The sequence below is a fragment of the Hippopotamus amphibius genome, chromosome 3 (genome assembly GCF_030028045.1).
Source record: "Hippopotamus amphibius kiboko isolate mHipAmp2 chromosome 3, mHipAmp2.hap2, whole genome shotgun sequence".
Lineage (NCBI taxonomy): Eukaryota > Metazoa > Chordata > Mammalia > Artiodactyla > Hippopotamidae > Hippopotamus > Hippopotamus amphibius.
The window spans coordinates 137,717,229-137,741,755 of record NC_080188.1 but is presented as its reverse complement, the minus strand read 5'-3'; the positions used below and the strand labels follow the sequence as shown (position 1 = coordinate 137,741,755).

General features: G+C 39.4%; 1 pseudogene; it reads right to left on the bottom strand.

Moving 5' to 3' along the window:
- LOC130848804 (flavin-containing monooxygenase 5-like) overlaps nt 1–17,310 on the bottom strand; it is a 73,127-nt pseudogene extending 55,817 nt beyond the window's left edge.
- Nucleotides 17,311–24,527: the final 7,217 nt, after the last annotated feature.

Here is a 24,527-nt window from a genome sequence, read left to right as displayed (position 1 = left end):
GTGGAGCTCTTGCCAGCAAGGAACTCGAGGTCTGAGGAAGAGGCAAACACATAAGCAGCTAATTATTACATATTGGGCTAAAAGTAATAAAGCAGATATGATGGTGGCAAAAGTACTGAAATATACAAGCCTATTATAAAAACTTGGCAAACACAAAAATACTTATAAAAGCTTGGCATCTGCCACTCTACATTTTTTGGACATAACAACCCAATCTTTGCACCCAGGGAGATGGTCCTGAGGACAAATCGCCCATGTCTGCTGGTGATTTCCTCTAACATTGAAAATGGAAGCTACAAGTCCCGGACTTTCATCATTTACTTCTTGTTTGCCAGCAGAGGAAGAAGCAATTATGTGATTGGACTAACCACTAACCTAGGAACCAATAGTCATGTTATATGAAAGACTTCCAGTTCTATATAGACTATAAAAATAATCCAAATGGATTAAGTTAATAATGGAGTCCAAAAACATCATAACTTATTATATCACCATTGGAGCAGCAGCCCCTGAGTTCACTCTAGGCTGTGTATTGGAGATGCTAGATAGCAGATGACTGTGAAAGAGTTGCAAGGAGAGGAAGGCACAAGGTGAGACGATCACACATGGTGGAGCCAATACCAATAGACTCATCTTGTTGACCCAGTATGAGTTTCTCAACCTTGGCACTACTGGCATGTTGTGCTGGATGATTCTTTATTGATGGAGTGGGGAGGGAGATGTCCTGTGCATTACAGGATGTTTAGCAGCCTTCCTGTCCTCTACCCACTTGATGCCAGTAGCACCACCCATCACTAGTCATGAAAACCAGAAAGAGACATCATTAAGATGTTCCCTGGAGAGGAACCACCTACCTAACAGCCTGATAGTATTCCTGTTATAACAGATGTATTTTAGTTTCATTTCACCAAAATAAGTGAGGATGCTCACCATGGCCCTCATCCGTATAATTAACAAGTTGAACTAAATAATTTCCATAAACGTTCTTACTTTAACATTCTCTAATTCTCTAAATCTCTGTCCCTGCACTGTCTCCAGGTTTTACTCCTCATGTCTCTCCTTCTTAAATTTTCTTCATTCATTCATTAATTCTACAAGCAATGATTAAGCATATTCTGTGAGTCAAACCCTGGGAATATTCCCTGAACACTGGGAATATGTGGTTACATAAGGTAAGTTCCTTGCCCTCAGAACATGCACATGGGAGAGAAAAGTAAGTGAAGAAAAGCAGCTCGTACACTTCAACGGGGTGACTGCTATAGAAGCCAGAGCCTTTGAGTGTGTGTTGAGTGCAGGTTGGGGATGGGAGGGAGGGTGGCAGAGGATAGAGATGGGGCTTCATTCATCACTTGAGTGGCTGCATAATTCTCAGGAAATCTAGATGCTGACCCTCTGAGAGGCTACTGAGTTCAGCAGTTTTCTAATACCTGAGCACTGGTTTAGCAGATGCACAATTGGTGTCATGGCAAAGGCTTGTCCTATCTCTGCCACAGAAAGTACAGAAAAGATAAGGCTACAGTCTCAAAAAGGCTTAGCTCATTCCAGGTGGAGTCAGCCTGTCTTCCTGGCTTGATGCCCATACAAGTGAACAAATAAAAAATAATTGCAGGCTAAAGCATTCTCTACCTTGTTCACCCAAGTGTTATCTTCTGATTGCCCATAGGGTGCAAGGCATTTGGGGCATTTGCCAGGAGCCTACGTGAGCCTGTGTATGCCCTTTTCAGGCTGAGGCAAGGTGAGGACATGAGAATTGCAGGACAACAAATTAAGACTTTGCTTATTGCTTCTGACACATACAAAGCCATTGCACCACTCCCAATCTGCAGAAAGATTATTCCTCTAATTATATATTTAAGGACTTGAATCAGTCAATCTTTTGCCTCCACACAACTATCTCACTGCATAAACAGAATTCCATTTTCCCAACCTTGGCCCTAAATGGCAAACAGTGTAATACTGAGGGAAGGTGGTTCATATTGCTCTGCAGGTGTGTCTAAAGAGTGCAGTGTTCATCTGGACCCGATCTGCCTCTTGAGGCAAAACCACACCTCTGTCCCAGAGATGAGTTGAGACCCGAAGTACAGAAGGGCTCAAATATGTGAGAGAGGTTGTCATCTCTCATTCACATCCTGGAGCTGTTTTCTGATAGCCTCTCTGTGATGCCAGTGATGTAGCCCAAACTAACTGCATTTTGTGACTTTAGATTTTGGACTCTTGTCCGGATGTCCTAACATACTCCAGTCCTTGCCTTTTCAACTTTTCCAAGTGATGCCTCTCTGTCATCCAGTTGGAGCAAACTTATTATCCAGCAAACTTAAACATCCAGCCAGCAAACTTTTATCAGGGGCCGATGATGTGTTGCTAACCAGGCATCACTGGCTCATCAGAGATTAACATGGAACAATCCACACCCTAGACAACCCCCTGCTCTAGCTGGGAAACAAACAATAAGCAATAGCTACAATAAGTGTGTTTCAGGCAGTAACAGAAATACATTTATAGAATAGAAATGGCACAAGAAGAAATGTAAGACTCGAAGGGAGGTGGGGACAGAAAACTTTTTTCAAAAGGGGCACGATCTGAGCTGAGTTTCTAGGAATCAATAGAAATTGATCACCTGGATAAGAGGCAGAATAAATCTGTGTGTACACAGAAGCAAAAGGGAGCAGCGGTCCAGGCAGGCAGGGAACTACAAGTGCAGGAGGTTTTCCTGGAGACCAGAGTGAAGGGGAGGGGGCTGAAAGAAGATGGGGCAGGTTCCACGGCCTGATGGGGAAGGAGCCTGCTCCTCACAAAACTTTTCCTACAGACTGTGAGGCATCACTGAAGGCTATCAAACAAGACAGTGCCATGGTCAGACTTGGGTTTTGGAAAGATTATTCTGTAAATAGTGGAGAAAATATCAAGGAAGGAAAACTGATCAGCAGCACTGAAGGAGGTGAGCCAGCATGAAACAAGGACTCACACAGACAGAGGTTACAGATAAGATCGACATTTAGGAGGTCAAGATACAGAACTCAGTGACAGGTGGAGTGATTGGTGAGGGAGAGGGAGGCATCAAGCTGACCAGTGGGCCTCTAGTTTGGCAGCTGGCTCTGTGATGATGCTCCCATCTCCTGGTTTCTGTTTGGACACATGGGACAACAGTGTCCACTCTGTTGAAGTGTATGAGCTGCCTTTCTTCACTCACATTCCTCTCTCCAGTGTGTGTTTCTTCTCTTATTCAACCAGTGCTTGCCCAGTATTTGGTCCATAGAATATGCTTAATTATTGCTTATAGAATTGATAAATGAATAAAGAAAATAGGGAGAGAGAGAATAAAACGTGGAGACAGTACAGGGACAGAGGTTTAGATAATTAAACAACCTTAAGGTAAGGATGTTTGTGGAGGTTATTTCCTTCAACCCATTAATTATACAGATGAGGAAACCAAGGCCCAGAGAGGTAGAGACAGGAAGACTGGGTGATGCGCAAGTTTGGGAAGGAGGGACAATGCATTCAGTTTGGAGTGTATAACATTTGCGATGCCCATGGTAAATCCAGATTCTGATATCCAATGTGCGGTGGGAATGTGGAGCTCAGGAGAGGGGTTGGGTCTGGATATGTAGGTTTGGGATGCAGATCTTATGAAGACCAGGGCAGGCAATGTTATAATTACCTCATGAGAAGAGATGAAGTCAGGGACCAGGAGGACCAATGGGAGAGCTCTGATAACCTCAGAGCTAGCATAGCGTAGTAGGAAGCAGCACAGCAAGTTACTTTTCTTAAAATTTTATTTCTTTATTTATTATTTTTTGGGGGGTACACCAAGTTCAATCATCTGTTTGTATACACATATCCCCGTATTCCCTCCCTCCCCTGACTCCCCCCCACCCTCCCCTGACTCCCCCCCCACCCTCCCTCGAGTCCCCACACCCACCCCGTCCCAGTCCTCCAAGGCATCTTCCATCCTCGAGTTGAACTCCCTTTGTTATACAACAACTTCCCACTGGCTATCTACTTTACAGTTGGTAGCACAGCAAGTTACTTACCTTCCTACACCTCACTCCCCCCAGCTGTATATGCACCTACATTATAGAGTTGTCATGACATTTAAATGAATGAATATTTGTCAAGCCCTTAGGGCAGTGCGTGGCAAGAGGTAAAGTCTATGAAAGTGTGAAAATTTATATATAAACACTATTTGATAGGGGACAGAGGAAAATAGCTCTAAAAATAAGTAAAGTAGATATGATAAGAAAGTAGGAGGAAACCAGGCAGCTGTGGGAACAGCAAAATCTATGGAAGAGAGAGTTTAAAGAAGGAGGGAGCAATTATGTGACAAACGCCAAAGAGAGACTGAAAACAGGAAGGATTTAAAAGTGTCTATCGGCTGTGGCAATTGGAAGGTCATTTGTGATTTTAGAACTTTCTTGAAGGTTCAGGGAGAAGAAGGGTGGGCTCAAGAGTGAGTGAGTTGGTGGGCAGGAAGTAAGAAGGATAATGCGGCCAGTTGGATCAGAGCAAGGCTGGGCAGAGAAGTGGAGAAACCTGATCGTGGAGCTGTTGAACTAGGTCCTAGTCAGGCTACACAATAGCACAGGGCAAGCACCTACTCCATCCCAGAGTCCTCACTTGTAAAATGAAAGAGGACTTGATTTCTACATTTCTACCAGCTATGATGACCTCATCTTTTCCTTTTTTTATTACTAACGTTAGATGATGATGAAATTCTTTTTTATTTAGAAATCATACCTGAATTTGCTAATGATATCCTTTTTAAAATGTTGTTTTGAGGGACTTCTCTGGTGGTGCAGTGGTTAAGAATCTGCCTGTCAATGCAGGGGACATGGGTTCGATCCCTGGTGTGGGAAGATCCCACATGCCACGGAGCAACTAAGCCCTCGAGCCACAACTACTGAGCCCATGTGCCACAACAACTGAAGCCCACGCACCTAGAACCCGTGCCCCACAACAAGAGAAGCCACCACAATGAGAAGCCAAAGCACCACAACAGAGTAGCCTCTGCTCTCCACAACTAGAGAAAACCTGCGTGCAGCAACAAAGACCCAACACAGCTCATAAGTAAATTTATTTATTTTTAAAATGTTGTTTTGAGTTTATGGAGATGGATGCTGTTAGGGGTTGGTTTATTTTTAATTTATAAAAATGTTTTCAATGTACAATTTCACCTTTGATCCTTGGGAATGTGTTTTCAGTATTTTCATGTTATCAATAAAACTGACTCCAAAGGATGGGGTAATTTTTCTCAAAGTCACATAAAGAATAACCCAAGATTTTAATTCAGGTTTGCTGGCAGCTGATAAGAATAACTGGGGTAAGTGGCAGAAAAGTAGTTTAGAACTGGGCTTCTAAAGAACATGGTTTTTATAAATGAAAAATGCCTGTCAGTGTAAAATGTTATTTCCCCAAAATAATGTTTTTTTGTTTTGTTTTGTTTTTTTGCCACATTCTCTTTTCCCATGATAGGATATAACATATCATAAGATTTTTCCTTTGGAGAAAGCAGCTTTTTTTTTTTAAAATTCTTTTGATTTCTCCCTTAGTGGTAGAATGTTTAAAAATACCATCAATTATATTTTATTAGGTAAATGTGGTTATGTATGTACCTAGACAATTTCAAAGCACTCTTGCATGCTTTATTCATCTGATTGTCCCAGTCACTCTTTTAGAATGGCAAAATAAGAGTGACTAGTTCCATTTGAGAAGTAAGAATCTAATGCTAGGGCCTTCCTAGGTGGCGCAGTGGATAAGAATCCATCTGCCAATGCAGGGGAGCCAGGTTTGATCCCTGCTCCAGGAATATCCCACATGCAACTAAGCCCGACTGCCACAGCTATTGAGCCTGTGCTCTAGAGTCCATGAGCCACACCTATTGAGACATGAGCCACAACTATTGAGCCCATGTGTCACAACTACAGAGGCTCACATGCCTAGAGCCCATGCTCCACAGCAAGAGAAGCCACCATAGTGAAGAGCCCGTGCACCACAATGAAGAGTAGCCCACACTGGCTGCAACTAGAGAAAGGTCATGTGCAGCAACGAAGACCTAATGTGGCCAATAAATAAAAAAATAAATTTATTGAAAAAAAAAAAGAATCTAATGCTAAAACGATCCTGTGACCAACCAAGTTCTCAGAATTGCCCAGGAGCACCTCTTAGACAGTCAGTCTGGAGATAGTGCCAACATGGTGAGTCACTATACAAATGCTGATCAGGTAACATCAGTAGGTGCCTGACTTGTAACCGGCACTCATAAATCAGTGAGCACTAGGAAAATAAGGGCACCCCACCTCTTTCTGTGCAGCCCTCATTCCCACTGTCAGGGTGTGAGATGCAGTGATTTTGATCTCTTAGTCACTGAAACTTAAAACTAAAAATAATGCATGAAGTGAGAAGGAAGTAAGAGAAGAAGGAAAGAAGAGAAAACTTTAGCAATAGTTAAAAATTTCACAAATGGTGGCTCTGGGTTGTGCAAATATTTCTGTAAGGTGCTGACTTCATCATTTTACAAAGCATTTATGGGATAATATCTAAGAAGCATTTTGAGTGCCTTAGAAAATAGGGTTAGATAAATATAAAATAGTGGGGGTATAAAGTGGAAGACAATCTCAGATATATACTCTCTGAGTTAGAAGAAATAAAATTGCTTTATTTATCACAATGATCACTATAAAGTGAAGAAAGCAGAGGGTTTTATTTTGTTTGTTTCTGGGCAGGGCAACCAGCCTGGTTTTCCTAAGGATTAATGTAGTGTAAAGATGTTTACCATCAATAAAAAAGTCTATAGAAATATTGCTTCTCTGGTTCAGCAGGAGGATGAAAGATTGCTAATTTAATCTCAGTAGAAACAATTTAGCTGTCTAAATTTAGGGCACATAGTCATATAACTTTAAGTCATTTATAGTAAGCAAAAAAATTCTATGATCAAGTAGTTTATTTTATCAGAATGTCAGGTTTAGAGTGTGCCCTGATCTTATCTCAGAAGAATATCTTTTCAGACAGCTTTTTAATATTCTGGACATTATGTTTTGAACCAATTAGTACCATAATTTCAAAAGATGACAAAATAAAGAATAATCCTTTCTCAATTTAATTATTACTAAAATTCTTATGCCAATTTTAAGATAAGGATATTGTAAGCTTAGTCAAAATACTATGCCATAAACTTGAAAGAAAAACAATTATTCCTTTCCTTTATCTCAAGAAAATAACTTTGAAAGAGAAAAAAGGCACATGTCCAAAGATAATTTTAGCTGCATTATTCATGCTAGAAAAAAAACAGAAACAACTTAAACAATAGAGAAATGATTAACAAACAATTGCATGTTGCTATAGTAGGCTATTATACAACTATTAAAATGATAAATATGTTCATGAAAAATCTGAGAAAAATGTTTACAATAAAATATTTTGAAAAGTGAAGAACAAAGGAAAATGTATGTATACTGTTGTTATTTCCACATAAAAACTGTATATTTATGTAGATAAAGTGTGAGGGGAACATGAAGAAATAGAAATGCTTGATGTAACAATGTATCAGTCGGAATAAGACAGACTATGCTCCAGTAACAAACATTCCCTATCGATCCATCAATCACAACAAAAGCTCATGCTACATAATCAGGCTTTGCTCACTGTAACCACCCAGGGACCCAGACTGAGGAAGATTCCATCTGTATACCTGCTTCCTCAATTATTTCAACCTCAGCAGAGGAAAGACATGGTTGGCACTATATCTTAAAGATTCATCATGTCTACTTAAATTTATTTGGCCAAAGCAAGTCACATCATCATATCAACTTCAAAGGGGGCAAGAAAGCTAACTCCTACTACGTGATCACAGAGAGAGAACCAGAAATATTTGATGAACAACACTAATGAATTTCACAACAAGATTGGTGGATTTATAGATGTTTTTTCAAATATTTTGTAATGTTAAAATAAATGTTAAAATACATTTTACACTATTATTAGCTCAGATTTTACTTGTGAGCTAGAATTTGTGAGTTGATGATATATACCATACTAACCATTCAAAGAAAGGTTTTTTAACTGGAGATTCCTTAAAATGTACATTCTTTTATTCAAACATTTAAAATGGAATGAGATAAACATTTTCATGTTGGGAAATATAGTTTGATTAAAAAATATTTCTGGCTTCACATCATGGTAATAATGGTAATATGCCATTTGTAAATTATATGGAAGAAAGAAACTTCAACAAGACATTCTGTTATAAATATTTATGTGTTGTTAGAAAAATACATCTTTTGCATCTGTACAATGTAACAATTTACTTACTTCAGCAAGCAGTCAGCAATAAAGAAAATACATATCACACTAGTAGCAGTTTTAAATATTCTAATATGTAAACTGAAAAATAGCAGTTTAAAATGAATGAAGGGAGTGTGATATACAGTAAAGAACACTGTCTTTGGTATCAACTAGGTTCAAACACTGAACCACAATTTATTATATAATCTTGGACAATCTTAGCTAACACCTTTCATAAAAGGAATTTAAAATTCTTTCCTTGTGTATATTGTTATGAAGTTTATGAAATAACACATGTAAAGCCCTTAGAAATGTGGCTAGCACATGATAGAAAAATAAGTGTTCATTATTTGTATGCTAGTTGAAACTTCAGCAATTGAAATTACACAAGAATCCTGCCATACACTAAGGGGAGTGGATATCTTTTAAATTCCACTCTGTCATGAATAAATATAGAGATCATATGGTCAAGGCATGATGATCTAAGTGTTCTTAATGAAGATACTGTTCAAATAGAATTCCATGACAGGCATGTTAACTGATGCTCAACCAGTGTGGAATCTTACCATTGCTGGGTACAGTGCCATGTGCATAAGTGAGCACTTAATAAACAATGATAGAGGAAAACAATGAACACCAGTCAAACTTCCTCACTCAGTGACTTATGAGGAGTAAATGTCTTTCTGGGAGCAAGCCAGGCAAGGGGAATTAAACCTTCCAAAGGCTGCAGGGATTGCCTTAGGAAGTGGATGAACACTTGGACCCTTGTAGCCTTTGCTTTTTCTGTCATGTTGATAGGTGATCATGTACATGAGATGGCCAGGCTGGCACAGATAAACTGGAACCAAGTCAGCTTATAAGATTGGCAGATGTCTTCATGTACCACTGAGGGTCCTCATGGATTTGAGAATCCACTCTCTCTGTATTGGGACAGTTCTCTGCACTCCTTTCCATTTCTCCAGTCCCTAATGGTGGTACTGGTATGAGGTACATAGTCCGAAGACAATATCTACTGCTGGTTTGGGATCAGCAGATAAGAGAGATAGTAAACTGTATTTCATTACTGCCTGAGAAGCAACTCTGTCCATGGAGTTGTTACAATCCTCCTGAAGCCTGTGCCAAAGTATACCTAAAAACAAACCACGTGACTCTCATTGACTGTACAGAGAGAAAAGAAACCATTACTGATTTTATAGTGTCTGGGGTCACACTTCATCCTGGGAGGCTCAGACTCTCTCCTTCCCTTTTGCATAGACAAGTGTTATTTTCAGGGTAAGTCTCAAGTCCTCCCCTTCTGACCACTTGAATTCTGCCCAACCAGCCACCCTTGCCCTAACTGTTTGCTCTTACCATTGCTCGTCTGTACTTTGTATACCGTCTGGATAAGGTCTGTGCACATGGAGTCTTGTGCTGTGAGCTGTCTGTGGGCAAGCACCAGATCTTATAGTCTTTTTTTACAGTCTACATAGGTCTCAGAAAATATTTGGGTATGGAGCAGACATTCACTTAACCATTCACTGCACTATCTAAGGATTTATTTGGTGAATCTGGTTGCAAAATGTTGAATTTGGCTTTAATCGTCTTCTGTTCTAAGTTTAAGGTCATTAACCTTTACTAAACCTCAAAAGGGACCTATATGGAAGTCTCCTGAAACATGGCCAAAAGGAGTCTAGAAACTATCCTAGTTGCCTCAGGTCTTTTCCTGATCAGAGCATTAAAATTATTCCTCCCACCTTTAGAATGTCTCTTAGGACACCCTTGTGGTCTTAGCTTATGTGAAGATTTATTCTCTCACTTGGGAAACATTTACTCACCATCAGGTGGGAGCTCTTTGTTGTTGGAAATGGTATTGATACCTTGATCACAACTGACTAGCAAAGTTTCTGGCAGATAATAAGCACTCTAACATTTTTCATCAGTGAATTTCTGCTTTGTTTCTATCATTTATACATTTTGAAATATTTTCTCTTATCCTATAGAATAACCAAATTATACCTGAATATTAAAACTAAGGACAGGGTAGGTGTTTGCAATGAAGATCTTTTGATCTTTTCTTGGAATAGTCCTGGAAGTTGCCTCCCTGCAGTTAGAAGTTATGTCTAAAATCTGACTCACAGATTTTGCCTTTTTTTGACCCCACTCCCTTAAGCCCATAAATCCCACTTTCAGTAATTGCTTGCTGGTGGAGGGCCCACATTTTCCCCCAAAGCCTCTCTTCTCCAGACAATATCAACCATCATGTCCTTGAAGAAGGGCAACATGTTCAGTCCTGTGAAAGGAAATATAGTATATGGAAGGGTCTATGGAAAGATGGAATATGGTTCCAGGAAAGTAAAATAGTGGGATTCTGGTGCTGAGCTTCTCCAAAGCTAATTAAAAGGACCTGAGAGAGGAGCCCTAGAATGAAAACACATACCTGGCTTTTCCCTGTTAACAACAGAGATGGGATTTTTTATTCCTATATTGTTAACCAGAATTGCTTTAAAAAAATGGGGAAGTCTTCCACATCTGTAAAATTGTTATAAATAGATTTCTCCCACTTTTCTTTCTCAGGCCTTTCTAAATTCTCCAGAAAGCAAGCAAGCAAGCAAGCAAGCATGCAAGCAAGCAAGCAAGCAAGACTTATTATACCCTTTAAGCTAAATAAAATCTGGCTGGAAGATGGAATTATTTTAAAAGAAAGGAGTGAATAGTAATATTGGTTGTAATTGTCCAGTCCTTTAATTTAAACTAGCTTGATTTTAATACTCCTCTGGTTCAGTGTACCTAGCAGTAGCAGAGAAACCATGGAAATTCACTCAGCAACATTCTCTTACCTTTAAACACACATCTGGCACAATGACTGTGGGACTCTATAGTTGGTGTTACCACTGGCTGGATTAAACCAATGAAAGCCAAAGTTAATTTTTCTAAATGAAGTGGAAATACACAATGATATAGAGATCAATGATATTGGTCATCAGTGATATTCACATAATCACTGAAGAAAAGAAATGAGAAGGGGTATCCTGTGGCAAAAATGATCACATCAATATTCTCCACAGGGCATGGTGACTATTTCCATGAAACCTTTCATATTGGATTTGACCATTACTCTTCCAGAAATTATGTGATTGGAAAGTTTGCCATGAATACTAACTTGAGAGTTTAGAAATCTGTAAAACCAGGGAAGATGATTCATATTAACCTTTGTCTTACTTCATTTATTCATTCACTTATCCACTTATTCATTCCGGAAAACTTCATTGGTACTCTTTGCCTCTCCTATGTTTCTATAAATGAGATGAAATATTCTTTAGTAAAGGTTAAGACTCCAGGGTTATCCTTTTCCTTTTCTTTTATTCTTCCTTTATGAGGCAATTCTCATACTAAGAAGCCAGTAAAAAGCCAGGAAAACAAAATTCTGATCCTCCAGTGCAAAAGGCTTTGTCTGGATTTCCACCCTTAAAGATAGCTATCTACACTAGTGCAAGACAGAGGCGTAGATAAACACTGGAATGTGAGGACTCCTTTTTTATCTTTGATTCTGATTATCAACTCTGATCAAGCATTTATCACAATGGTCTACTCCCCATTCTCTCTGTGCTGTGGTGTCTCAGCTCTAGCACACAGCTCTTGCCAGGAATTTCACATGGTGGGTGGTGATTGTGTATATATAGCAAAGTTTCATTTACTAGGCACTTTCATATAATCAGAATTTTGAGGCACTGACATTTGTACAGGTGAGGAAATCCTTCTTTTACTTTTTACTTTGTGTTTTGAGGAAAATATTTCTGAAAATTACTATGCTCTTTTATTATTTCTTAAACAATGCATAATGAGCATAACCTTCTCTTATTGTGCATTCTCATCATAAGGAACTTAATTACTGCTCAAATGTTATAATGCACTTTTAATGTCTCCTTCCTATATTATTCACTATTATGGCTCTTGTCAGTGCATCTGTAGCCAGCAGTATTTTCCTTCTCTTTTGTTGCCATGACCTGACAAACCAGACAACCCACGGTTAGAATCATCTGTAAAATAAGAATCAATATATTCTGAGGGATTACCTCTAATTCTGTCTCACTAGTGACAAGTACAGGTCATGGTGACTAGAAGTCTGTTTGGCCTTTCTAGTTCTTAAAATCACATCAACTGAGACAAAATAATTGCACCCTAATGGGTAACATGAATACCTTTCCTAAGCATTTAAACTGTAGTTTGTGTGGTTGAATCTTGAATTTAATTTATCCTTTGCCTGGGAAACACGATGGTGAGGTAGAAGGATGTGAGCTTATCTCTTCTTACAGAAACACCAAAATCATAACTAACTGCTGAACAACCATTGACAAACATAGTGCTGGAAACTACCAAGAAAGATATGCTACATTCAAAGACAAAGAAGCCATGAGATAGTAGGCAGGGAGCAATCATGGTAAAATCAAATTGTATACTTGCTGGATGGGCAACCCACAAACTGGAAAATAATTATACTACAGAAGTTCTCCCACAGGAACAAAACTCCTGAGCACCATGTCAGGCTCCCAAGCCTGGGGGGTCTGACAATGGGAGGAGGAGCCCCAGAGAATCTGGCTTTGAAGGCCAGCAGGGTTAGATCACAGGAATTCTACAGGACTGGAGGAAAGAGAAACTCTAGTCCTGGAGGACACACACATGGTATCATGTGCACAAAGACCCAGGGGGAAAAGCAATCATCTCATATGAGTCTGGGCCAGACTTACCTGCTAGTATTGGAGAGTCTCCTGCAGAGGCAGGGGACAGCTGTGGGGACAAGTAGTTCTGGGGAGTACTCGTTGGCATGTGTCCTCTTAGAGGCCACCATTTTGTCACCAAGACATGGCCCCACCCAACAGCCTGTAGGCTCCAGTGCTGAGACATCTCAGGCCAAACAGCCTATAGGGTGGGAACACAGCCCCACCCATCAGCAGACAGGCTGCTTAAAGTCTTCCTAAGCATGGCCCTGCTCACCAGAGGGACAAGACCGAGCTCCACAACAGTGTGCTGGAACAAGTTCCTCCCACCAGGAAGCCTGCACAAGCCTCTTAGACAGCCTCATCCAACAGAAGGCAGATAGTAGAAGCAAGAAGAACTGCAACTCTGCAACCTGTGTAGTAGAAACTGCAATCACAGAAAGTTAGACATAATGAAATGGCAGAGGAATATGTCCCAGGTGAAGGAACAAGATAAAACCCCAGAAAAACAACTAAGTGAAGTGGAGATAGGCAATCTACCCAAAAAAGAATTCAGAGTCATGATACTACAGTAAGTCTCCTACATATGAACCTTCAAGTTGTGAACTTTCAAAGATGAGAACATGTGTTCACATGTAAAATCACATAAGTTAGTTCATGTGACTGGCATACATTGTCACGTGTGTGCATCCTCTACAAGTGGTTGTGCTTTTGTATACTTTGTGTAGCTTACTAATGAAGATGGAATTAGAGGCCCAGAGAAATGATGAAGAGAAACAAGAGGAAGAAGTAGCTGAAGAACCGAAGAGATCCATGGCATAGCAAATGGCAAGGGCATTTTCTTTACTTGGGGAGGCATTGTTAGTTTCTGAAGCACAGGACCCACAATAACTGCACCCTAATGGGTAACATGAATACCTTTCCTAAGCATTTAAACTGTAGTTTGCAGCAGTTGTTCAGAATATAATCCAGTGCTACTGTGTCATCTATGATGAGAAAAAAAGAGCTACTACCCAGACATCACTGGATCATTTTTTCAATTGATTAATTAATTAATTGACTGTATTGGGCTTTCTCTAGTTGCAGTGAGCAGGGGCTACTCTTCATTGTGGTGTGCAGGATTCTTGTGGTGGCTTCTCTTGTTGTGGAGCACAGGCTCTAGGCATGTGGGCTTCAGTAGTTGTGGCATGTGGGCTCAACAGTTGTGACTCACAGGCTCTAAAGTGCAGGCTCAGTAGTTGTGGCACATGGGCTTTGTTGCTCTGCAGCATGTGGGATCTTCCCAGACCAGGGATTGAACCCATGTCCCCTGCATTGTCAGGCAGATTCTTAACCACTGCACCACCAGGGAAGTCCCCCACTGGATTGTTTTTACAAGAGGGTACAAAGAATTGAATCCAGCAAGGAACCAGAACCTGTGCCATCAGTGTCAGGTGTGAGTGAAATTGCATCTTGCCCACGATCTCCTATTGTTGATGAAGCTTCAGTTCTACCACCTCCTTTCCCTCCTCCAGTCAGGAAATTTTCTTGCCAGTTCAGTCAATGCCAGTCCCTGTATGCCAGCTGTTGTACTGTACTACTGCATTTTCAAGGTACTGTACTATAAGATTAAAAATGTTTTCTTTATTTTTTTGTGTTTTTTTTTACATATTATTGGTGTGAAAAGTATTATAAACCTATCACAGTACAGTACTATATAGCCAATTGTGTTAGTTGGACTTGCAAACATTGCTAACATTTTTGGACTTATGAACAAATTGGACTTACAAGCACAGACTTGGAATGGAACATGTTCATATATAGGGGACGTACTGTAAAGATAATCCAAGACCTTGGAAAAAGAATGGAGGCACAGATGAGAAGATACAAGAAACTTTTAACTAAGATCTAGAACTAAAGAACAAAGAAGCAGAGATGAACAATACAATAACTGAAATGAAAAATACACTAAAAGGAATCAATAGTAGAATAACTGAGGCAGAATAATGGATAAGTGAGCTGGAAGACAGAATGGTGAAAATCAATACCACAGAACAGAATAAAGGAAAAAGAATGAAAAAAAAATGAGGACAGCCTGAGACCTCTGGGACAACATTAAATGCACAGATATTCACATTATAGGTATCCCAGAAGGAGAAGAGAAAGAAAAAGGACCTGAGAAAATATCTGAAAAGATTGTAGCTAAAAACTTCCCTAACATGGGAAAGGAAACAGTTCACCCAAGTCCAGGAAGCACAGAGAGTTCCAGGAGGATAAATCCAAAGAGGAACATGCCAGGATGCAGAATAATCAAATTCACAAAAATTAAAGACAAAGAAAAAATATTAAAAGCGACAAGGGAAAAGTGACAAATAACATAAAAGGGAACTGTCATAAGGCCATCAGCTGATTTCTTAGCAGAAACTCTGCAAGCCAGGAGGGAGTGGCCTGATATATTTAAAATGATGAAATGGAAGAACCTACAACCAGGAATACTCTACCCAGCAAGGGTCTTATTCAGATTTGACAGCAAAATCAAAAGCTTTACAGACAAGCAACAGCTAAAAGAATTCAGCACCACCAGACTAACCTTGCAACAAATGCTAAAGGAACTTCTCTAGGTGGAAAAGAAAAGGCCACAACTAGAAACAAGAAAATTACTAATGGAAAAGCTCACTGGTAAAGGCAAAGAAACAGTAAAAGTAGGAAATAATCTGCACACAAATATGATATCAAAATCAGCAATTGTGAGAGAAGGAGAGCACAAATGCAGGATATTGGAAATGCATTTGAAATCAAAAGATGAGCAACTTAAAACAATCTTGTTTATATATTTACTACTCTATCAAAACCTCATGGTAACCACAAACCAAAAATCTACAATAGATACACAAAAAAAAGAAAAAGGAATCTAAACACGATGCTAAAGTTAATCATCAAATCACAATAGAAGAAAACAAGAGAGGAAGGGAAGAAAAAACACCTACAAAAACAAATCCACAACAATTAACAAAATGGCAAGAAGAACATACATACTGATAATTATCTTAAACATAAACAGATTAAATGCTCCAATCAAAAGACATAGACTGGCTGAATGGATACAAAAACAAGACCTGTGTGTATGCTATCTACAAGAGACCCACTTCAGATCTAGGAACATATAGAGACTGAAAGTGAAGGGATGGGAAAAAGTATTCCATGGAAGTGGGAATCAAAAGCAAGCTGGAGTAGTAATACTCATATCAGACAAAATAGACTTTAAAATAAAGACTGCTGCAAAAGACAAAGAAGGAAATTACATAATGATCAAGGATCAATCCAAGAAGAAGCTAAAAAAATTGTAAATATATATACACCCAACACAAGAGCGTCAAAATATATAAGGCAAATATTAACAGCCATAAAAGGAGAAATTGACAGTAACACAATAATAGTAGGGGAATTTAACATCCTGCTTTCATCAACAGACAGATCATCTAGAGAGAAAATCAATAAGGAAACACAGGCCTTAAATGACACCTTAGACCACATGGACTTAATTGATGTTTATAGGCCATCTCATCTAAAAGCAGCGGAATACATTCAAGTGCACATGGAACATTCTCCAAGATTGGTCACATGCTGGGCCAAAAAGTGAGCATTGGTAAATTTAAGAAACTTGAAATCATATCAAGCATCTTTTCTGACTACAATGCTATGAGATTAGAAATCAACTACAACAAAGAAAAAAAAGCTGAGATGGTTCAAGATGGCAGAGTAGAACAATGTGCACTCACTCCCTCTTGCAAGAGCACTGGAATTACAATTAACTGCTGAACAATCAACTACAGGAAGTCACTGGAATTCACCAAAAAAGACACCCCACATCCAGAGACAAAGGAAAAGCCACAATGAAATGGTAAGAGGGGCACAATTGTGATAAACTCAAATCCCATAGCAACTGGGTGGGTGACTCACAAACTGGAGAACAGTTATACCACAGAAGTACACTCACTGGAGTGAGAGTTCTGAGCCCCATGTCAGGCTTTCCAACCTGGGGGTCCTGCATTGGGAGGAGAAATCCCCAGAGAATCAGACTTCGAAGGTCAGTGGGATTTGACTGCAGGATCTCCACAGGATGGGGGGAAAGAGAGACTCCACTCTAGGAGGGCACACAAAAAGTAGTGTATGCACAAGGATCCAGGGGGATGGAGCAGTGACCCCATAGAAGACTGAACAAGACCTACCTGCTGGTTCAAGGGTTGACAGCAGAGATGGGGGGCAGCGGTGGCCCACTGAAGGGACAGGGACACTGGCTGCAAGGGTTTTGGGAAGTGCTCATTGGTGTGAGCCTTTCCAGAGTCTGCCATTAGCCCTGCCAAAGAGTCTGTAAGCTCCAGTGCTGGGTCATCTTAGGCTAAACAACCAACAGGGTGGGAATGTAGCTCCACCCATTGGCAGACAAGTGGATTAAAGTTTTACAGAGCTCTGCCCACCAAAGCAACACCCAGCCCTACCCACCACAAGTCCCTCCCATCAGGAAGTGTGCACAAGCCTCTTAGAGAGCTTCCTCCACAAGAGGGCAGACAGCAGTACCAACCAGTATCACTGGTATTTCATTCTGTGGAACTGAAAACCACAGCCACAGAAAGAAAGAGAAAATGAAAAAACAGAAGATATTGTACCAAATGAAGGTACAAAACAAAACCCCAGAAAAACAACTAAATGAAGAGGAGATAGGCACCCTTCCAGAAAAAACAATTCAGAATAATGATGGCGAAGATGATCCAGGACTTGGAAAAAGACTGGATGCAAGGATCGAAAATATGCAAGAAAAGTTTAACAAAGACCTAGAAGAATTAAGGAGAAAACAAACAGAGATAAGCAACATAATAACTGAAATGAAAAATACACTAGAAGGAACCAATAGCAGATTAACTGAGACAGAAGAACAAATAAGTGACCTGTAAGACAAAATGGTGAAAATCACTGATGCAGAAAAGAATAAAGAAAAAAGAATGAAAACAACTGAAGACAGCCTAAGAGACCTCTGACACGATGTTAAATGTGCCAACATTTGCATCATAGAGGTCCCAGTAGGAGAAGAGAGAGAGAAAGGACCCGAGAAAATATTGGAAGAGATTATGGTCGAAAACTTCCCTGACATGGGAAAGGAAATAGCCATCCAAGGCCAGGAAGCACAGAGTGTCCCAGGCAGAATAAACCCAAGGAGAAACATGCCAAGACATGCAGTAGTCAAACTGACAAAAATTAAAGACAAAGAAAGATTGCTAAAAGCAACAAGGGAAAAGTGACAAATAACATACAAGGGAACTCCCATCAGGTTAACAGCTGATTGCTCAGCAGAAATTCTACAAGCCAGAAGGGAGTAACACAATATATCTAAAGGGATGAAAGGGAAGAACCTACAACCAAGAATATTCTACCCAGCAAGGATCTCATTCAGATTCAACCAAGAAATCAAAAGCTTTACAGACAAGTAACAGCTAAAAGAATTCAGCACCACCAAACCAGCCCTACAACAAATGCTAAAGGAACTTCTCTAAGTGGAAAACATAAGAGAAGAAAAGGACCTACAAAAGCAAAACAAAACAATTTAAAAAATGGTAATAGGAACATACATATCGATAATCACCTTGAGTGTAAGTGGACTAAATGCTCCAACCAAAAGACGCAGACTGGCTGAATGGATACAAAAACAAGACCCATATATATGCTGTCTACAAGAGACCCACTTCAGACCCAGGGACACATTCAGACTGAAAGTGAGGGGATGGAAAAAGCTATTCCATGCAAATGAAATCAAAAGAAAGCTGGAGTAGTGATACTCATATCAGATAAAATAGACTTTAAAATAAAAAATGTTGCAAGAGACAAGAAAGAATACTACGTAATGATCAAGGGATCAATTCAAGAAGAGGAGATAACAATTATAAATATCTATGCACAGAATATAGGAGCCCCCGAAACGTAAGGCAAATGCTAACAACTATAAAAGAGGAAATTGACAGTAACACAATAATAGTGGGGGACTTTAACACCCCACTTACACCAATGGACAGATCATACACACAGATAATTAATAAGGAAATACAAGCTTTAAATGACACAATAAACCAGATATTTATAGGACATTATATCCCAAAACAGCAGATTACACTGCCTTCTCAAGTGCACTCAGAACATTCTCCAGGATAGATCACATTCTGGGTCACAACTCAAGCCTTGGTAAATTTAAGAAAATTGAAATCGTATCAAGCATCTTCTCTGACCACAATGCTATGAGATTAGAAATCAATTACAGGAAAAAAAAAACTGTAAAAAACACAACAACCCAAAACCTATGGGATGCAGCAAAAGCAGTTCTAAGAGGGAAGTTTATAGCAATACAAGCCTACCTCAAGAAACAAGAAAATCCCAAATAAACAATCTAACCTTACACCTAAAGAAACTAGAGAAAGATGAGCAAACAAAACTCAAAGTTAGTAGAAGGAGAGAAACCATCAAGATCAGAGCAGAAATATATGAAATAGAAACAAAGAAAACAATAGCAAAAATCAACAAAACTAAAAGCTGTGTTCTTTGAGAAGATAAAATTGATAAGCCTCCAGCAAGACTCATCAAGAGGGAGAGGACTCAAATCAATAAAATCAGAATTGAAACAGGAGAAGTTACAACAGGCACCACAGAAATAAAAAGCACCATAAGAGACTACTACAGCAACTATATACCAATAAAATAGACAACCTGGGTGAAATGGACAGATTCTTAGAAAGGCATAACCTTCCAAGACTGAATCAGGAAGAAATAGAGACTATGAACAGACCAAACACAAGGCATGAAATTGAAACTGTGATTAAAAATCTTCCAACAAAAAAAAGCCCAGGACCAGATGGCTTCACAGGGGAATTTTATCAAACATTTAGAGAAGAGCTAACACCCATCCTTCTCAAACTCTTCCAAAACATTGCAGAGGAAGGAACACTCCCAAGCTCATTCTATGAGGCCACCATCACCCTGATACCAAAACCAGACAAAAGATACTACAAAAAAAGAAACTTACTGACCAACATCATTGATGAATTTAGATGCAGAAATCCTCAGCAAAATACTAGCCAACAGAATCCAACAACACATTAGAAAGATCATACACCATGCTCAAGTGGGGTTTATCCCTGGAATGCAAGGATTCTTCCATATATGCAAATCAATCAATGGGATACACCATATTAATAAAGTGAAGGATAAAAACCATATGATCATCTCAATAGATGCAGAAAAAGCTTTTGACAAAATTCAACACCTATTTATGATAAAAACTCTCCAGAAGGTGGGCATAGAGGGAACCTGACTCAACATGATAAAGGTCATATGTGACAAACCCACAGCAAACATCATCTCAATGGTGAACACCTGAAAGCTTTCCCTCTAAGATCAGGAACAAGACAAGGATGTCCACTCTTGCCAGCATTTTCAACATAGTTTTGGAAGTCCTTGCCATGGCAATCAGAGAAGAAAATGAAATAAAAGGAATCCAAATTGGAAAAGAAGTGAAACTTTCATTGTTCACAGATGACGTGATACCTTACATGGAAAATCCTAAAGATGCCACTGGAAAACTATTTGAACTAATCAATGAATTTGGTAAAGTTTCAGGATACAAAATTAACACACAGAAATCTCTTGCATTTTATACACTAACAATAAAAGGTCACAAAGAGAAATTAAGGAAACAATCCCATTCACCATTACAACAAAAAGAATAAAATGCTTAGGAATAAACCTAACTAAGGAGGTAAAAGACCTGTACTCAGAAAAGTATAAGACACTCATGAAAGAAATCAAAGACGACACAAACAGATGGAGGGACATACCATGTTCTTGGATTGGAAGAATCAACATTGTGAAAATGACTATACTACCCAAAGCAATCTACAGATTCAATGCAATCCCTATCAAATTACCAGTGACTTTTTTTTACAGAAGTAGAACCAAAAATCCTAAAATTTGTGTGAAGACACAAAAGGCCCTGAATAGCCAAAGCAATCTTAAGGAAAAAAAAAAAAAAAAAAAAAAACACAGAGCTGGAGGAATCAGGCTCCCTGACTTCAGACTATACTACAAAGCTACAGTAATCAAGACAATATGGTACTGGCACAAAAACAGAAATATAGATCACCGGAACAGGATAGAAAGCCCAGAGATAAACTATGGTCAACTAATCTATGACAAGGATTAGCCAAGGATATGCAATGGAGAAAAAAGAGCCTCTTCAATAAGTGGTGCTGGGAAAACTGGACAGCTACTTGTAAAAGAATGAAATGAGAACACTTGCTAACACCATACACAAAAATAAAGTCAAAATGGATTAAAGACCTAAATGTAAGGCCAGACACTATAAAACTCCTAGAGGAACACATAGGAAGAACACTCTTCGACATAAATCACAGCAAGATCTTTTTTGACCCACCTCCTAGAGTAATGGAAATAAAAACAAAAATAAATAAGTGGGACCTAATGAAACTTATAAGCTTTTGCACAGCAAAGGAAACTATAAGCAAAATGAAAAAACTCTTAGAATGGGAGAAAATATTTGGAAATGAATCAACAAAGGATTAATCTCCAAAATATATAAACAGTTCACGCAGCTCAATATCAAAAAACAAACAACCCAATCAAAAAATGGGCAGAAGATCTAAATAGGCATTTCTCCAAAGAAGACATACAGATGGCCAAGAGGCACATGAAAAGCTGCTCAACATCACTCATTATGAGAGAAATGCAAATCAAAACTACAATGAGATATCACCTCACACTGGTTAGAATGGGCATCATCAGAAAATCGACAAACAGTAAATGCTGGAGAGGGTGTGGAGAAAAGAGAACCCTCTTGCAATGTTGGTAGGAATGTAAATTGGTACAGCCACTGTGGAGAACAGTATGGAGGTTCCTTGCAAAACTAAAACTAGAGTTACCATATGACCCAGCAATCCCACTGCAGGGCATATACCCAGAGAACACCATAATTCAAAAAGACACATGCATCCCAATGTTCACTGCAGCACTATTTACAATAGCCAGGACAAGGAAGCAACCTCAATGTCCATCAACAGATGAATGGATAAAGAAGATGTGGTACATATATACAATGGAATACTACTCAGCTGTAAAAAGGAATGAAATTGTGACATTTGTAGAGTCACGGATGGACCTAGAGACTGTCATACAGAGTGAAGTGAGTCAGAGAAAAACAAATACTGTATATTAACACATATATGCGGAATATAGAAAAATGGTACAAATCAACTGGTTTGCAAGGCAGAAATAGAGACACAATTGTAGAGAACAAACATATGGACACCAAGTGAGGAAAGTAGGGGGGATTGGGTTGGGATGAATTGGGAGATTGGGGTTGCCATACATATAGTACCAATGAGAAAAAATATACCAAATTGTATGCTTTAAATATATGCAGTTTATTGTATGTCAGTTGTATCTCAGTAAAGGTTCTTAAGGAAAAAAAACAGTAAAGCAAGGCCAAGGACATGGGCTGGTACTTCTGGACAGGTGCTTTTCCCCAGCACTTCCTGGGAATTGCCCACCAGAGTCTGCAGTGCCCATCCACCCACACTTCCCTCTGGGGAATTCCTTCCTGGACCACCTATTGTCCTAAACTGTTGTGCTCTGGACAGTGTGTTTTTTCCCAGTCCTGATATCAGCCTACTAGATGGGGAATTAGCTCCTAACCCTTCAAGGGTTGGCACTGAGAGAGAGAGGTCAAAGGGATGTAATATATGGAGAGTGACAATGCTGCAGAGGAGGCTAGGGTAGCTTTTCTGGGCCATGGGTAAGGTAAAGTGAGGACATCACTCAGCAGGGAGAGAGCAGAAGACGAGAGAAGCAGAAGAGTAATGGCCTAGCTCTTAAAGAAGGAAATAAAATATCCTTGGTTTCCCCAAACACCCGTGCTTCTCTGTATCTTGAAATAACCCCATTATCTTTAGCTAGCTAGACTCTGTGCCATGACTTATGGCTAATCTGAGTCCCAATGAGGTCAGAGCACTGAGCCTTTCCTACAAAGGGCTGACTAGACAACTCAGATGCAGCTTTACCGAAACAGAAGCAGAGGATACATGCAGCAAATAAAACTGGCCTGAAATAGTGGGTCCTTTCCTCATCATGCACCTCTTGGGATATTTCTTTAAATTATTACTTAGCTCCCTAATTTGTTTAGTGAGAAGTTTGTGAAAAGTTCCAATCAATTGTTCATCCCTATGGCTCACTTTTTTTCTGTAATAAAATACTAACATATTAAATTATGATTTATATACGTATCTGTCTCCCCACTAGACTGTGGCTTCCAGGACAGAGGAGACTAGTTTACTTGTCTTTAAACATACTTTGCCTCCTGCCTCACCTTGGCTGCCATAGGAAGCCAGTAAGTATATGGAGAATGAATGAATGAATGAATGAATGAGCACATTGTCAAAGACAGATGTGCCCCAGTAAATAATGCCAATGTGCTCTTAAAGCAAGAACAAATAATGTGAAAAACTTATTACTGACCTAAAGTCCAATTCCATCCCCCCACCTCCATTAAAAGACTAGGTTAAGTAAACAGTATATAGCGTGAATTCCAAGACAGAATTGTTGAACCCTATTGCACAGTTTCCATGTTTTTTCATAGAACACCACTGCTGGCTGGGTTATAGTCATGCCACCTGAAGCCTTCCCAGCACTGGGCCCAGATGGTCTGCCCTCTGAATGTTGAGCATAGCCTGCTACCACAACTGATTTTCCTTTCTGATTGCTTTCTGTAAATGTAACCAGCTTTCCAGAAAAATGGCTGCTGGGATTTCTCTCTTAAGGGTCAGAAGTGTTGTGGAGGTGATCATTTACTAGGAAAAGGTAATTTTTTCGATCGGAAAAATATGCACCAGCCTGTTGGAATCAGCTTGTCAGACCCAACTGTTAAGTTTTAAGGAATTTTGTAAACACACTTATTAGTAAAATTTATGTAAACTTACAACTAAATGAATATTGTTAAAAACAAAGACAATAAAAATTCAACCCCCATCACTTGCTAATTATTTTGCTACATGTTACTATTATCCATACTAGCGAGGGTTTTTTTTTATATCTATTGTATTTGTACCATACTGCATAATGATGTACTACTATGTATCTCTTTCCCAACTCCACATTCAATGATATCATTTGGTAGCTTGAAAATGGCCTTGGTGGGAGTATTCACACCTTAGAAATCAGCAAATGCTGCAAATCAGGGCTATCCCTTGCCCCCCTAGAACCTGTTGTTAACCATTTGCCAGCACACCACTGATGTGCACTGGAATAAACTCATTGATTTATTCGGCTCACAATGAGAATTAAACATTCAGATGAAGACAGTGCTTTAGAATGCACATGGAGGATGCCGTAAACATCTGCTCAACAATCTCTAATGCCTGAGAAGGCAAAAGTCTCATAAAATTGTTGGAACGGAAGCTCCACAGCTTTATTTGTTGAAAGCCACTATGTATAGACCCTCATTCTCCCTGGGAAGCACTTCTTGGG